This window comes from Schistocerca serialis, chromosome 6 (genome assembly GCF_023864345.2).
Source record: "Schistocerca serialis cubense isolate TAMUIC-IGC-003099 chromosome 6, iqSchSeri2.2, whole genome shotgun sequence".
Classification (NCBI taxonomy): domain Eukaryota; kingdom Metazoa; phylum Arthropoda; class Insecta; order Orthoptera; family Acrididae; genus Schistocerca; species Schistocerca serialis.
This window is the reverse complement of record NC_064643.1, coordinates 116989802-117006894: the sequence shown is the minus strand read 5'-3', so window position 1 is coordinate 117006894 and position 17093 is coordinate 116989802.

Sequence of the window (17093 nt, the reverse complement as noted above, 5' to 3'; positions counted from 1 at the left end):
TGCCATTTTTCGGGGTGCACTCAGCCTCGTGATGCCATTTGAGGAGCTACTCGACCGAATAGTAGCGGCTTCGGTCAAGACTACCATCATAACGACCGGGAGAGCGGTGTGCTGACCCCACGCCCCTCCTATCCGCATCCTCCTCTGAGGATGACACGGCGGTCGGATGGTCCCGGTAGGCCACTCGTGGCCTGAAGACGGAGTGCTACTCATTCACTTACTGTTTATTCTGGCCTTTGACCAGAACGTTCCCTGGCAACGATGATATTGTTTGAAAATTAACTAATAACAAAAAAGTTTCTTCATAATCAGATTCATTTATTTACGGAAATATATTTCCGTATCAGGAATTGCGACTGCCATGGTCTAATCCCAGACCAGAGCTAGACCAGGTCTCCGCAGTCATTATCGGGAGACACCCAACACGATACCTCTAGCCTTGAAAAATGGCTCAGTTTGGCGAGGAAGAGAGTCCACAAGTTTTTTCAAGTACTTCATGTCCAGCTGAAGACGGCCACTGATGATTCGATCCTGTGGCGTTGCTTTGCTTTGCTTAAGAAAGGCAATGCAGAAGACATAGAAAATTACCGGCCCATTTCCCCGCTGTCAGAATTCTCAAAAATAATAGAAGCAATTATGAAAGACAGATTAATGATTTACCTGAATAAATACAATCTTTTAAGCGAATCACAGTTTGGCTTCCGAAGTGACAAAAATACGTAGTCAGCCATAGTAGAATTCACAAAAGTTGTACTCGATGCTCTTGATAAAGACGAGTGTGTCACAGGCTTATTTTTGGATCTTTCTAAGGCGTTTGATACAGTCGACCACAAGATTCTATCAAATAAATTAGAGGCATTAGGAATAAGAGGGGTAGCTAATGACTGGTTTCGATCATACCTAGCAGATAGGGTACAAAGTGGAGAGATAACACATACTTCAAGTAGTTCTAAACATTTAGTGAAACACTTATCAGAATCAAAATACATTAATATAAGTAGCATATTATGGCCAATACTGTTCCTGATATACGTCAATGACTTTCCCAGTAGTGTTACTCATGGTGAAAAAAATTCTGAGGAAGGAAATGAAACTCTCAAGGAAATTTATGATTGGTCAATAGGCAATAAAGTGACATTGAACATAAACAAAAGTAATGCCATGAATTTCAGTTTGAAGAGGAAAAATGACCATTTTAAATTAAATGCAAATGGCACCTCTATAGACTGTGTAACAAATGAAAAATTTCTAGGAATGAACATTGATTCTCAGATGAAGTGGTGTGAACACACAAAGGTACTTGCAAACAGAATGTCATCAGCATGTTATGCCCTTAGAACCCTCTCATCAGTGAGTAATATGCAGTGTCTTTTAGTTACATATTATTCATATGTACACTCAGTTCTTAGCTACGGCATTATTTTTTGAGCAACAGATGCACAAAATATGAACACAATTTTCAAGCTCCAGAAAAGAGCCATAAGAATAATAACCAAAAATACTAGTCGAGCTCATTGTAAAGATCTGTTCAAAACACAGGGGATTTTAACTGCTCCATGTGAATACATTTACCAGTCAGTTGTACACATCAAAAATAACATTGGTAATTACTGCACAAACAGCTCTGTCCATGACCAAGCAACAAGAGATGGACTCAACTTAACACTTACAAAGAAAAAATAAACATAAAACTCAAAACAGCATTTTTTACCAAGGAATAAAACAGTACAATAAATTACCAAAAGAGATTAAAGAAATTACAAAAATACACTTATTTAAAAAGACAGCTAAAACGTACCTGCTATGCAATACATTTTATGCATTGAAGGATTACTTAGGTAAAACAGAGTAGGGGTTTGATTAATTATTATAAAACATCCAACATTCCACATAGCAGCTTCATCTTATGTTTTTTCCGTTATTCTTTTCTTTCTAGAAATACTTACTCCCAAGCACAATACTAACACCTCTTCCTCTTTCTGAGCTCAACATCCTCATTATGGGGGGATGCTGACTCAAAAATGGCTCTGAGCACTATGGGACTTAACTGCAGTGGTTATCAGTCCCCTAGAACTTGGAACTACTTAAACCTAACTAACCTAAGGACATTACACACATCCATGCCCGAGGCAGGATTCGAACCTGCGACCGTAGCGGTCGCGCGGTTCTAGACTGTAGCGCCTAGAACCGCTCGGCCACTCCAGCCGGCGGATGCTGACTCAGTTTTTCAGGATAGCAAATGGGAAGTTGCAAGTACAGAAAATGGCCCAGAGGTCACCAATGTGTGGTTCTGTGTGTGTGTGTGTGTGTGTGTGTGTGTGTGTAGTAAGTGAAGTATTATGAAACAGTGTGTGTACAGCGTGTGCAGTGACTGATAGTGAGATATGAGTGAAGAGTGTGGCATTGCATTATTTAATAAGTTATTTGTAAGAAAAGTATTGAATACCAGGAGTAAATCTAATGGTGGTCTCTAACTAGAATTCTGTAAATATATGTGTGTACGAATTTGCTTATTTTAAATTGATCTAAACTTGGCCGGCCGAAGTGGCCGTGCGGTTAAAGGCGCTGCAGTCTGGAACCGCAAGACCGCTACGGTCGCAGGTTCGAATCCTGCCTCGGGCATGGATGTTTGTGATGTCCTTAGGTTAGTTAGGTTTAACTAGTTCTAAGTTCTAGGGGACTAATGACCTCAGCAGTTGAGTCCCATAGTGCTCAGAGCCATTTGAACCATTTGATCTAAACTTGTAAACACTTTGACATGTTCTACATCCTTGTAAAAAAGAGATCTACAGGTGAATAAAGCTACTGCTACTACTGCTACTACTACTACTGCGTTTTACTGCTGGTCCAGATTGTCACGTACATTCGGTACGGGATTAAGATTGTGTGATCTACATCTGCATCTATATACATATTCCGCAATCTACCATACGGTGCGTGGCGGAGGGTACCTCGTACCACAACTAGCATCTTCTCTCCCTGTTCCACTCCCAAACAGAACGAGGGAAAAATGACTGCCTTTATGCCTCTGTACGAGCCCTAATCTTTCTTATCTTATCTTTGTGGTCTTTCCGCGAAATGTAAGTTGGCGGCAGTAAAATTGTAATGCAGTCAGCCTCAAATGCTGGTTCTCTAAATTTCCTCAGTAGTGATTCACGAAAAGAATGCCTCCTTTCCTCTAGAGGCTCCCACCCGAGTTCCTGAAGCATTTCAGTAACACTCGCGTGATGATCAAACCTACCAGTAACAAAACTAGCAGTCTGCGTCTGAATTGCTTCTATGTCCTCCCTCAATCCGACCTGATAGGGATCCCAAACGCTCGAGCAGTACTCAATAATAGGTCGTATTAGTGTTTTATAAGCGGTCTCCTTTACAGATGAACCACATCTTCCCAAAATTCTACCAATGAACCGAAGACGACTATCCGCCTTCTCCACAACTGACATTACATGCATGTCCCACTTCATATCGCTCTGCAATGTTACGCCCAAATATTTAATCGACGTGACTGTGTCAAGCGCAACGCTACTAATGGAATATTCAAACATTACAGGATTCTTTTTCCTATTCATCTGCATTAATTTACATTTATCTATATTTAGAGTTAGCTACCATTCTTTACACGAATCACAAATCCTGTCCAAGTCATCTTGTATCCTACTACAGTCACTCAACGACGACACCTTCCCGTACACCGCAGCATCATCAGCAAACAGCCGCACATTGCTATCCACCCTATACAAATGTCATTTATGTAGATGGAAAACAACAGTGGACCTACCACACTTCCCTGGGGCACTCCAGATGATACCCTCACCTCCGATGAACACTCACCATCGAGGACAACGTACTGGATTCTATTGCTTAAGAAGTAGCGGGCCAGTCAGCGTGTGGTAGGGGGTCTGAATGCTCCACAAACAAACAACGTACACATGCAGACTGCCTGTTGTCGCTGTAGAGTAGAAAAATATCTGCAGTGAGCATTCAAATGAGCAAGATTGATTTCCTGTTGTCAATATACATTGCCGCTGTGGTCTAGTGATCTCGGGACGGCGTAGATTTTTCTGAAATGCATCCAATAAATTTTGAATGTCGTCATATCGCTAGCGCAGACAGATTGCCTTGTAGGTGCTGTAGATTTGGTACAGGCGTTTTGTAGACACTGTACCAATTTGCATTTGACACGTGGAGTAAACTGGGCTCTTACCTTTGACGAGCAAAATGAACAGGCATAACGTCGCGGTAGCGGCACATTGGCGTCTATTTGCACTGCCCGTCACATGTTACGTCAATTCGCTTAGCCCAGTACCGAGCCATCGTCTAACTTACACTCATGACACTCAACTGCTGTGACAACTGTTACCACCTGGCAGTTGGAATGACACTGGCGCTCCTAGCGGCAAGAAAGCAGCCTTCCGATTGTTTCTTTTCAATTATTTTTGTACAAAATTAACGAAATAGATATTATATTTTTTCCATTCGAAGCATTAGTAAATCATCAAGAAACATAAATTATCGTAAATAAATTGAAAAACAACCGAATCTCACTGATACAGTGTGATAAGATGCAATTTATTCATGAAGAAATACTGTCGAATATATGTATACTTGCTGCTTATAGCAATGAAATGAAGAGAATATAAACACATATTTCATGCATGAGAAACATATACTTCTGTTGTTGTCTATACTGGGTCTGCAGCTCGTGGTCGTGCGGTAGCGTTCTCGCTTCCCGCGCCCGGGTTCGATTCCCGGCGGGGTCAGGGATTTTTTCTGCCTCGTTATGACTGGGTGTTGTGTGCTGTCCTTGGGTTAGTTAGGTTTAAGGAGTTCTAAGTTCTAGGGGACTGATGACCTCAGATGTTAAGTCCCATAGTGCTCAGAGCCATTTGAGACACTTTTTTTTTGTCTGTACTTATTGCGATAGGCACTTTCCTTGACACCTGTCAATTTTGTGTGGAGTCTACTGATTCGCATATTATTACACTTCACTCGACTTTCAAATGCACGGATATTTTTGTAATCGTAACTAGTTTTACTTCAAGAGCGAAAGTGTTGAAAATTTTTGTGGACTGTGGCTCATATGTAGCAACAACTGTGAAATTGGTTTCTTCTTGTTGGACAACTGGTTTTTCACCTTTGAAGTTTTATTATCAAGTCTCTGTGGTTTTCCGTTCAGCTACAGTTCTGATGGATTACTTGGTACGTTACATAACGTAGGTACTGCATTCCATACAAGTTTCCTGCGTTCCACACTCACGGATATGACTGGAAGTGTAATGAACTAAGCTTTACATCGTTGAGTGTAAATGTGAAGTCTTCCTGCAAAAGGTCATGTCTTCTGCTGTTTAATAACAATTTTTTTGTTCTTAAAAGAAAATGACATTCATAAATAAATATCTATAGGTCACAAGACAATGGTAAATAAGTTTCCTATAATGCACTGTTTCATACATCCGGGTGTCCTTAGGAAACTAAAGAAAGCCATCTGACGTGTCATTTCTTAGTATCGATGTTTATTACACAATATACACTTCTCATTGTAGCAACTATGTTACAGATCAATATAAACGCAACTACTCGCACTAATGCGGTTGCGCACTCAGAAGTGTTGCTTGCTGATCGCTTGGAGCACTGAAGTCGCGACTGTGAGGTTATGGGTTACTATGTGTTGGCTGGCTCTGAGCACTATGGAACTCAGCTTCTGAGGTCATTAGTCCCCTAGAACTTAAAACTAGTTAAACCTAACTAACCTAAGGACATCACACACATCCATGCCCGAGGCAGGATTCGAACCTGCGATCGTAGCGGTCTCGCGGTTCCAGACTGCAGCGCCTAGAACCGCACGGCCACTTCGGCCAGCTTACTATGTGTGATGCAAAATGTAACGTATAGTATCGGAATTGAGAAAAAAAAACAACGACAACGACAAGTCAAAGCGAACTTCATAACGTATGTTAGTGATGAATTTTATGTGGTCAAGTGCTGGGAAGTAAAACAGGATTTCGGAGCATCGAAATTTATTTGCTAGGTGAAATATATACATATAAATACGTCAAGCAATAGCTATAAAGGAATAAATGAGGGCCAGTTTATCTTATCCACAATTTTTTCTTTACGTAGCCACTAACGTCATAAACAGCTGAATTTTTCTCCTTCATTAAAACTGACCTTTTCGCTTAACCTGTTGTATAATAGAAATTGCTTCATCAACTTTGTTGTTCTTTATGTACACTTTAGGCGTAAGCTCTTTTCTACTAGAGTAAAATATAAATAATTTTTCGCTTTCAGATGTCTGATTCCGCTTGTGGAAGGGCGCTCGATGCAAAAAAATATCCAAGTAGTCATGGAACGTTTGCAATTTGCCACGAAAACAAAACACAATAATACAACAAAGATTACGAAGAAACTGAAGCGCGAAATCAGCTACTGTAAGACGAGCGAGCGCGGCGAAAATGGTTTAATTTACAGCGTTAGCGGACGACGATGCCGTCAAAACTTTCTTCCCGAGAAGCGTCGACGTGCCGTGCCGTGATGTGACGGCCTGCTGACGACCTGTGTGGATGATGCCACTTGCAATGCACTGTTCAATGTTTCGACATGCCGCGACGTGACGTGATAGCAAATGTGAATTGGCCATGAACACAGTGCGTCGCCCCCGAAATCACGTGACAGTTCCAGCTTACTGTTGACACGTGCAGAACAGAATGCGCACTCCGGAGATATTTCTACTCTATGGTTGTCACCTTGGAAGATGTGAGTGTCTACAGAATACTCACGAAAGTGTAGAAGACAAGGTAACAGAGGATGTTGAAACAAATACCCTCATTTATGTCCACGGTAACCTGAGTGAATGGTATAAAGTACACTACAGAACTACCTCTGACTTCAGCTACACCCTCCACATACCGTCGATCAAATGCCTCGTTGGACCACTCGACACCCTGCATCATTTGAAAAGAGGCAAAATTGTCACTTGTTGGACTAGACCACAGTCCTCCCATCAGTTATTGTCCAGTTTCTGTGTGAACAAGGCACATATAACGTATGCAGCTTCATGTGTCGCTGTAAACAATGACTTCTTTTCGCGCTATCCGACTTTCAGTGTTCATTATATGCAGTTTCCTCCTTGGAAAGTGGATGAGATCGGCTTGCATTCACTGATGACAGGAATTCCTTATTGGTTTGAAACCAATTGCCATTGACAAGGCATGACACTAATCTCCGGCCCCTGTCAGTGCCATGCGTTACGATCACATCACTGCCTGGTACCATCTGCAGCACTCCAAAGCCACCATTAAAGGAATAACTAACATTTGGTACGCTGAACTTATAATACCAACCGTGCACAGGCAGGGTGAGGACTGCAGCGACCGACCAAATGGTGTAAATTGCCCTGAAGATGACCCCATCGCGGGGTGAAATAGTGCGATTGTGACTGTCATTTTGAATAATTGGTTATAATACAGCGTTTGATACGTCGTTACAATTGAGCTGTGATCGAGCATTTGCTCACTGACAAAGGAATAACGTGGCAGGGATGCGAGAGGCAGCTGCATATACGAAACGGTAATTTTCCAGTGAGGAAAAACTGGCAGAAGCCGACCTCGGCGAAGATCAGTTTGGATTCCGTAGAAATATTGGAACACGTGAGGCAATACTGACCTTACGACTTATCTTAGAAGCTAGATTAAGGAAAGGCAAACCTACATTTCTAGCATTTGTAGACTTGGAGAAAGCTTTTGACAATGTTGACTGGAATACTCTCTTTCAAATTCTAAAGGTGGCAGGGGTAAAATACAGGGAGCGAAAGGCTATTTACATTTTGTACAGAAAGAGATGGCAGTTTATAAGAGTCGAGGGGCATGAAAGGGATGCAGTGGTTGGGAAGGGAGTGAGACAGGGTTGTAGCCTCTGCCCGATGTTATTCAATCTGTATATTGAGCAAGCAATAAAGGAAACAACAGAAAAATTCGGGGTAGGTATGAAAGTCCATGGAGAAGAAATAAAAACGTTGAAGTTCGCCGATGACATTGTAATTCTGTCAGAGACAGCAAAGGACTTGGAAGAGCAGTTGAACGGAATGGACAGTGTCTTTAAAGGAGGATACAAGATGAGCATGAACAAAAGCAAAACGAGGATAATGGAATGTAGTCGAATTAAGTCGGGTGATGCTGAAGGAATTAGATTAGGAAATGAGACACTTAAAGTAGTAAAGGAGTTTTGCTATTTGGGGAGAAAAATAACTGATGATGGTCGAAGTAGAGAGGATATAAAATGTAGACTGGCAATGGCAATGTAAGCGTTTCTGAAGAAGAGAAATTTGTTAACATCGAATATAGATTTAAATGTCAGGAAGTCGTTTATGAAAGTATTTGTATGGAGTGTAGCCATGTATGGAAGTGAAACATGGACGATAAATAGTTTGGACAAGAAGAGAATAGAAGCTTTTGAAATGTGGTGCTACAGAAGAATGCTGAAGATTAAATGGGTAGATCACATAACTAATGAAGAGGTATTGAATAGAATTGGGGAAAAGAAGAGTTTGTGGCACAGCTTGACAAGAAGAAGGGACCGGTTGGTAAAACATGTTCTGAGGCATCAAGGGACCACAAATTTAGCATTGGAGGGTAGCGTGGAGGGTAAAAATCGTAGAGGGAGACCAAGAGATGAATACACTAAGCAGATTCAGAAGGATGTAGGTTGCAGTAAGTACTGGGAGATGAAGAAGCTTGCACAGGATAGAGTAGCATGGAGAGCTGCATCAAACCAGTCTCAGGAGTGAAGACAACAACAACAACAACAATTTTCCAGTATCAGTTATCGACGTTAGCTATTTTTTTTAAACAAGACTCGTTTTTAGTGGTTATTAATAGCGGAAAGTGCCCTATTACCGGGTACCGTTTCCAAATTTTACTAGACAATATTTAAATACTAGCACTGAAGAAATCCTCCGAATATTTTCTCATTCTGTAATAACAGGAGAAAATATCGTCACTAATTCCGTGTTTTTCGGTTTCCTAGTTACAGACTGTAAAACAGACACAAAAGTTCCATGAATTAGTAACAAAGCCTTTATTCGGTTACTGCTCAGACATTTCAGCCGTAACAAGAAAAATGTTCAGTTTCAGTGCTTTTTGATACGTTTAAAACCTTTCCAAGTATCATCGTCGACACCTGCACAAACATCAGCAAAAGCAACTAATGCGCTTAACCCAGGTGTCTTTAGAAGTATCAGTTGGTCGCATTAAACGTACTTCTCGCCCTCTTCACATTCAAATGATAAGTCTTTCAACATGATGTAAGTAGGCTGCTTAGGCTTTTATGTTGGAAGTGCCACGAAGCGCTCTGTATGAAAATCACTGACTGCGCTGTGTTCAGTCTGTGGCTGGTTGGACTCATTGTTAAAATATTCAGTAGTGTTGCATCGGGCAGTTGGATGTGAACAGCGCGTAGCGTTGGACGGTTGGAGGTGAACCGCCAGCAGCGGTGGATGTGGAGAGAGAGATGCCAGAGTTTTGAGAGGCTACTAGAAGCGCACGATTTGGATGTGTGTGCGCCAGAAAAAGGAAATTTTGTAAAGATGGATGACATGATTTGATAGATATATATATGATGACTTTTGACCATTATTAAGGTAAATACATTGTTTGTTCTCTATCAAAATCTTTCATTTGCTAACTATGCCTATCAGTAGTCAGTGCCTTCAGTAGTTAGGATCTTTTATTTAGCTGGCAGCATTGGCGCTCGCTGTATTGCAGTAGTTCGAATAACGAAGATTTTTGTGAGGTAAGTGATTAATGAAAGGTATAGGTTATTGTTAGTCAGGGCCATTGTTTTGTAGGGATTATTGAAAGTCAGATTGCTTTGCGCTAAAAATATTGTGTGTTAGTTTAGTGTTGATCAGCATAAGTAAAGAGATAAGTTTCTGATTACGTTCAGTTTTGCTCAACTGTTTAAAAATCAAATAACGTAAGAGGTTTAGTAGCACAGTCATTCATAATTTTTCTAAGGGGACGCTTCAATGGTTTCATCAGTGCTTGAATCACAGTCTTCCTCACCATGACCCTGCTGCTTGGTGCTTTCTGGTTCTTTCTTCCGGAGAGCTACCTTTTGGTAGCCTCAGATGCTGAAGGTCTATCAGATGCATCATATGGAGCTCTTGGAGTAGGCGTTGTTGAAGGTCGTGTCTTTCCTGTCAGCTTGGTACTTGCTTTCTTTTTCCCTTTAGCCAGGGACTGCTCCAAAGCCTTTTTAAAAGGAGATGCCATCAACACTGCTGCTTTCCCTGCTCTTGATGTTGGGCTTGGTGGTGGAAGCAGAACAGGTAAGCTGATTTCAAAAGTGGGACCTGCTGCTCCTTCCGTTCCAGTAACTATAGTCCACAATGGCTCTGCTGTAGCTTCTGAGGTCTTATCAGCATATTCTGCATACTGCTGAGGAGGTAAATACATAGACGAAAAAATGACGGGGTCACAAGAATAGAGCCCACAATTTTTGAAACCATTTGGAGCCACTTATATTGTTGCGGATCTGCAGTATACCTTGTCCATCAATGGCACCACGTCCTTGTCTCTCAACCACTGGAAAGGTGGCATCTGGAATAAAATTCCGAATATCTGTTTGTATAAGGCACCCCAAATTTCAGGTACCTGAAGTAGAGTAACCTTTTACTACCTGGTATCAGGGGCCGTCTCTTTACCTTTTTTTCTATTTATGCACAACGTATCTCTTAAGTGAGCTGTGGACGATACTTTTATCAATCAGATAAGAAAGAGTATGCTTCGTACTACTGTCACATATGAAACATTTTGATAGTACGTGTTGCCTGGCGCGAGGGAGAACTTCCAACTGAACTCTGTTGAAAATGTTTATTTTGACCACAATGCAAAAATATCTGTGGAGAACGAAACCTTAACAGCACAGGCATAAGACTAACAATGGAGTATCAGAATGACCTTCACTATTGGTTGTCGAAGCGAGGTAGTGAGTGTAGCACCAAGCAAGGGAGACATGCACCTACCCGGTCAGTGGTGTGACAGGTTGACAGAGAATAACCGAGCTAACCTTATTCGATTCCATAATTGTGAAGGTAAGCGTTCCGTATCCACGAATTTTTTAAAGAGATACCTTGCGCCCGGAGAAAGAGTACAGCTTCTAAAATCCTGAGCTTATTAACACTGAACCGGATTCATTTACAGTCGCTTGCATTAAAAGATTGCACTGTCTGAAGTTTGTAAGAGCGAATACTAGGACCTTCCTGAAGAGTCCTTCTCAGCGATGTTCCCCTTACTTTTAGGCTTAACGCGAGTTATCTGGCTGACTGGCATGGAATTCTAATCACCGCCTGCTCAACAGCTGTGTTATTTCCATAAGGGTGCCGAATAATTCTTACATTCTCACTTATTTTATTAGATGAAGCTCCACTTCGTCCGAGGCTGCTTATCCACCTTCGAATCCCAGTGTCTCATGGAACAGGCTGGTATCACGGTTACGTCAACGTGACGTTGGAAGCACGTGACATTCTCACCAAACTGTCACTATTCTGATAATTGCTGTCACCGCGTAGCTATGTTGTGCCCCCGATGTATGCTCCATTCCAACGAAAAGGTTCGCCGTACGTAAGGTGGGAACCAATACTTTTCTTCCCCCTACTTCCCTACTGCATCTCACCGTCATTTGAAAACTTCACGAATCAACGGTGGGTCCTGCCTTAAGCAGTGACCAATGAGATACTAGTCCCTCTTCATCTACAGTACTTAATCATTACAAACGTTTGCCGGCCGCGGTGGTCTAGCGCTTCTAGGCGCGCAGTCCGGAACCGCGCGACTGCTACGGTCGCAGGTTCGAATCCTGCCTCGGGCATGGGTGTGTGTGATGTCCTTAGGTTAGTTAGGTTTAAGTAGTTCTAAGTTCTAGGGGACTGATGACCACAGTAGTTAAGTCCCATAGTGCTCAGAGCCATTTGAACCATTAAAGACGTTCAGAATGTTCCACGCCTTCTTCGTTTGATCTTTGTCCTTTCTGTATCACGGACCAGTGCATCCTTTTCCAAAACCCCAGGGGACGTGCCCCCCCAGCCATCTATGATACGTCTCTGAAACACTTGCCTACTGTCGCTCTCTCTTTTATACACTAAAGCTTTTATCCCATGAAAAATGAACGCTAATTAGGACATGGAGCAGGGTGAGGTTTCTATCATTTCGAAAGTTTCCTGATCTGCTTGTGTAAATAATTTTGAAAACAACCAGCGAAACCGAAATCAAATGAAAATATAGGATTCCAGAGACCATTTCAGGTCTCAATCATCTATGAGGTATGTACGCAGACTGAAGCAACAAATAAAAATTTCTACCAAGGTCGGGATTCGAATTTCGGTCTCCTGTTCACTAGACAGAAATGCTACCCATCACCGTTCGATGCTGAAGTGGCACTCCAGTACAGTTGAATAGACTCTGCAATGCTGTTAAAATTTACGAGGAATACGAAGTGGACTGAGACATGAACGGGAATTTAGACTGAGGAGGGAGACATGCGAGGGTATTCCGTGCACTTCCGCAAAGCCACTGTGCTAGGTAGTGTCATTGTTAATTCTTCTACCTAGAGAGCAAGAGACCTGGATTCAAATCCTAACCTTAGTACTAATTTTCGTTCATCTTTTCAGTCTGTGTGCATACCTCAGAGATGTTTGAGACTCGAAATGTTCTCTGAAACCATGTACATTCATTTGATTAAAGCACATATGCTGGACCTCAGATAGGATCCCCCATTACGTTCGTTGCTGAGTTGCTGTTCCAATACAGTTGGACAGCCTCTGCAATGCTGTTGGAGTTTAGGGGGAATATATCAAGTGGGCTCAGGAGTGAAAGAGAATTTGGACTGGCGAGGAAGGCATGCTAGGGCATTCCGTGCAGCTGTGTCAGGATGGCGTAGTGAGTAGCGCTTCTACCTCGTGAGCAGGAGAACTGGGTTCGAGTCCCGGCCTTGGTATAAATTTCCATTCGTAGCTTCAGTCCCCGTATATAAATCAGCAAAACAGTGATTTTCAGACGTATGGCTGCGTAGGATAACTCACTTGTCCAGGTGTGAGTAACCTAATCTGAAGGTTTGCAAATGTATTCGAGTCTTTTCTATCAACGTATAAAACTGTACAATAAATTACCCAAAAAGACTGAAGAGATTACTGAAATGAGTTTATTCAAACAGGCAGTTAAAACTTATCTGTTAAGCAATACTCTCCACAAAGCGACGGAGTACTTAGATAACACAGAGAAAGTGTTTACTAAAAAGTAAAATAAATAAAAAAAAATTTCGACACTAAAACATGTATCGTTTCACTTAACATTTTCATACTATATTTCTTCTTCTTTTTTGTCCTAATTTCTTTTTTTTCCTTTTCTGGAAGGCTGTACTCCCAAAGCTATGCAATGTCTAATAATAACACCTTACCTTATTTCTGAGCTCAACATCTCACTCAGAGGAAAAAAAATTGGAAATTTGTGGTAAGGTCTCATGGAACCAGACTGCTAAGGTCATCGGTCCCTAAGCCTACGCACTACTTAATCTAACTTTAACTAACTTACGCTAAGGACAACACACACGCCCATGCAAGAGGGAGGACTCGAACCTGCGATGGGGGCAGTCGCGCGGACCGTGACAAGACGCCTCACACCGCGCGGCTGCCCCGCGCGGCTCAGAGGACAACCGACTAAATTTCTTAGGCTAGCAGGTGGGAAGTTGCGGTATACAAAGTATTAAAAAAAACTGTAATGGGTGGAGGGCTTTGGAGTAAGAAGTGAATGAACAATGTAACGTTGGCTTTTTACATTATTCCGTAACTTCTTTGTAAAACTATTGTAAACTGAGGATAAATCGAATAAGGTTGAACTGTTTTAAAGAGACTGCCCTCGTATTCGGAAGGCTTAAGGCTCCATTCTTCATCAGGCCATACTGTATTAGGTTTTCTGTGGTTTCTATAAATTACTTCAGGCAAATACTGGGATGGTTGCTACTGTAACATGTATACAAGGTGTTCAGAAATTCAGTGTCAAAACTAACAGGGATGATACAGGAGACAAAAGCAATTATATTTCGTAAAGTAACCATTTGTCGGAAACCCATACTACGTGAGCAATAAGCATGAGTATTTAGTATACGAGTGGGGCAGGAAAACTCATTGTGCCTAACGTTCTTATACAAAATGTTTGTTTCAGATTCTTAGTATGTTGTGACGTCATGCTCTTCAACACAGGGTCAGTGGCACTAGTTTATGCATGACAGCTGCAGTGTCAACATAGAGCGCTACACATGGGGAGAACTGCGAAACATTCACTTTGTTTACGGTGCGACTGAAGGCAGAAGGTAGAAAGAAAGAGAATGTGGTTTCAGTGTGGTGGGGTCCCAGCGCACACTGCAGAACCAGTCCGAGCAGTAATAATCAGTGCTTTTGGTAATCGTAGAATCTGGCAGGGAGGCATTAAACTTCCTTACTTGGGCATGTCCGAAAAAACATATACCGTCTTCATATATAGTTAAGGCTATCCGACCATTGACCTTCTTGTTCTGTGCAGATGCACACGCATTGCCCGAACTCTTACGGGACTCGGTAAGGTTGTCTGCCGCGAGTAATGAGTGTAATGGGCATGGGCATTACGAATGTAGTGTGTGGACATTAAGTTGGGAATGTGGGTCTCAAGGGGAGCGTGCAAGGGATAAATCCTGGCAGTCGCACTATCCTCTGTGCCCTCGGTGGCTCAGATGGATAGAGCGTCTGCTATGTAAGCAGGAGATCCTGTGTTCGAGTCCGGGTCGGGGCCCACATTTTCAACTGTCCCCGTTGATGTATATCAACCCCTGTCAACAGCTTCAGATCTTGATTTAGTTATCATTTCGTTCGTTATTTGGAGCTACTTTAAAACGGAGGTGTATTGATATACCTGTTGACCCGGAAGCGGAACTGGCTGCAAGAATTCTTGCAGCAGCAACACGAAGACAGAACACATCATGCATTTTTCAGCGAACATTGGACTCCCTCCTACGTCTATACCGTCTCTGCGATGAGGTTAATGGTGCCGGCATTTATTGTAATGTAATAGTGATTCGAACAATAAAGCAAGGAGAGACATTTAACACCGCTTTATTCTCAGTCACACACAATAACCTCTTGCATACTCAGTATTCCAACAATATGCGGTTCCGACACGTGGTTGCTTTACGAAATATACACTGATGGAAAAAATCGAAACACTTAGAAGGAGTTTTGTGAGGTAAACGAACGTTGGTAGCCGTGTTTCAAAATCCGAAAGATGGTGTCTATCCAAATTTCGTGCCAGTCGCATAAGAGTGGCCAGATGAGGTTTCTTTAAGTAAGCGTGTCACGAGCGTTAGTTAGCTATGAAATTAGACGTGGTGAGTTGATATTAGTCAAGAATACGTTTAAGGCAAGAAAGACGCCAATGTAAACACCTCGCTGAGTTTGAACGAGGTCGTGTAATAGCGCTACGAAAAGCTGGTTGTTCCTTCCGCGATGTTGCAGGACAACTTGTCAGGAATGTAGCCACTGTACGTGGCTGCTGGCGGCCGTGGTCACAACAACGTTCAGGCGGAAGAAGACTGGCCACAGCACGGCCACGTGCCGCTACCGAGGGGGAAGACCATCGTGTTCTGCGTATGGCTCTGGAGCACCGTACTGCGTCTGCAGCAGCAATCTGAGCAGCAGTGGGCACCACAGTGACATAACGAACTGTTACAAATCGGTTATTTCTAGGTCAGCTCCGAGCCAGGTGCCCTATAGAGGCAATCCACTGACCCTAACGCACTATCATTTACCACTTCTGTTGTTTCAAGCAGGAGTTTACCGGAGGGCAGGGTGGAGGTCTGTTGTTTTTTCTGACGAAACTTGGTTCTGCCTCGGTTCCAGTGATGGCCATGTGGTGGTTAGAAGGTCAGCAACCAACTTGACGGCGTGCTGAACACACTGGGCCTACACCTGGAGCTATAGTATGGGAAAGGATTTCGTCTGACAGCAGGAACACTCTCGTGGTTATCCGACGCACTCTGAATGCAAATTCGTACTCAATTGGTGATTCGACCTGTTGTGCTACCATTCATTAACAGTATTTCAGGCGGTATTTTCCAAAAGGACAACACTCACTCACATACCATTGGGAAAACAGAGTGTAGACATGTTGCCTTGCACTGCTGATCACCATATCTGTCTCCAATCGAGCACATACGGGACATCATCGGACAACAACTCCAGCGTCAGACAAAAACAACATTGGCGTCCCTCTATCGACCGACCAACTTCCACAGGCATGGAACTCCGTCCTACAAACTGACATTCAGCATTTGTACAACATAATGCATGCACGTTTACATGCTGGCAATCAACATTCTGGCGCTTACACCGGTTAATAATGCACCAGCATTTCACATTTGCAATGGGTTATGTGGGACTAAGATTAATGGCTCTGAGCACTGTGGGACTTAACATCTATGGTCATCAGTCCCCTACAACTTAGAACTACTTAAACCTAACTAACCTAAGGACATCACACAGTCATCACCAGGCAGAGAAAATCCCTGACACCGCCGGGAATTGAACCCGGGGACCCGGGCGCGGGAAGCGAGAACGCTACCGCACGACCACGAGCTGTGGACACACTTAGATTAACCTGTGTGTTGTGGGTTGGCAGGAGAGCCAACACCGGGTATGAGAGGAAGCCGAATGGCACGCGTTTTAGCTCACGCAGGTGGGCGTGAGGTCTGGATCAGGACAAGGAAATTAAACTTTAGAAAAAAGGACGTAGCTGGTGGAATACTTAACTTTAATCCATTAATGATGAGCGTCGCTCTTGACGGTACATGATTACAGTATCAATAGTAATGGCGCCTTGCTAGGTCGTAGCAAATGACGTAGCTGAAGGCTATGCTAACTATCGTCTCGGCAAATGAGAGCGTATTTTGTCAGTGAACCATCGCTAGCAAAGTCGGTTGTACCACTGGGGCGAGTGCTAGGAAGTCTCTCTAGACCTGCCGTGTGGCGGCGCTCGGTCTGCAATCACTGATAGTGGCGACACGCGGGTCCGACG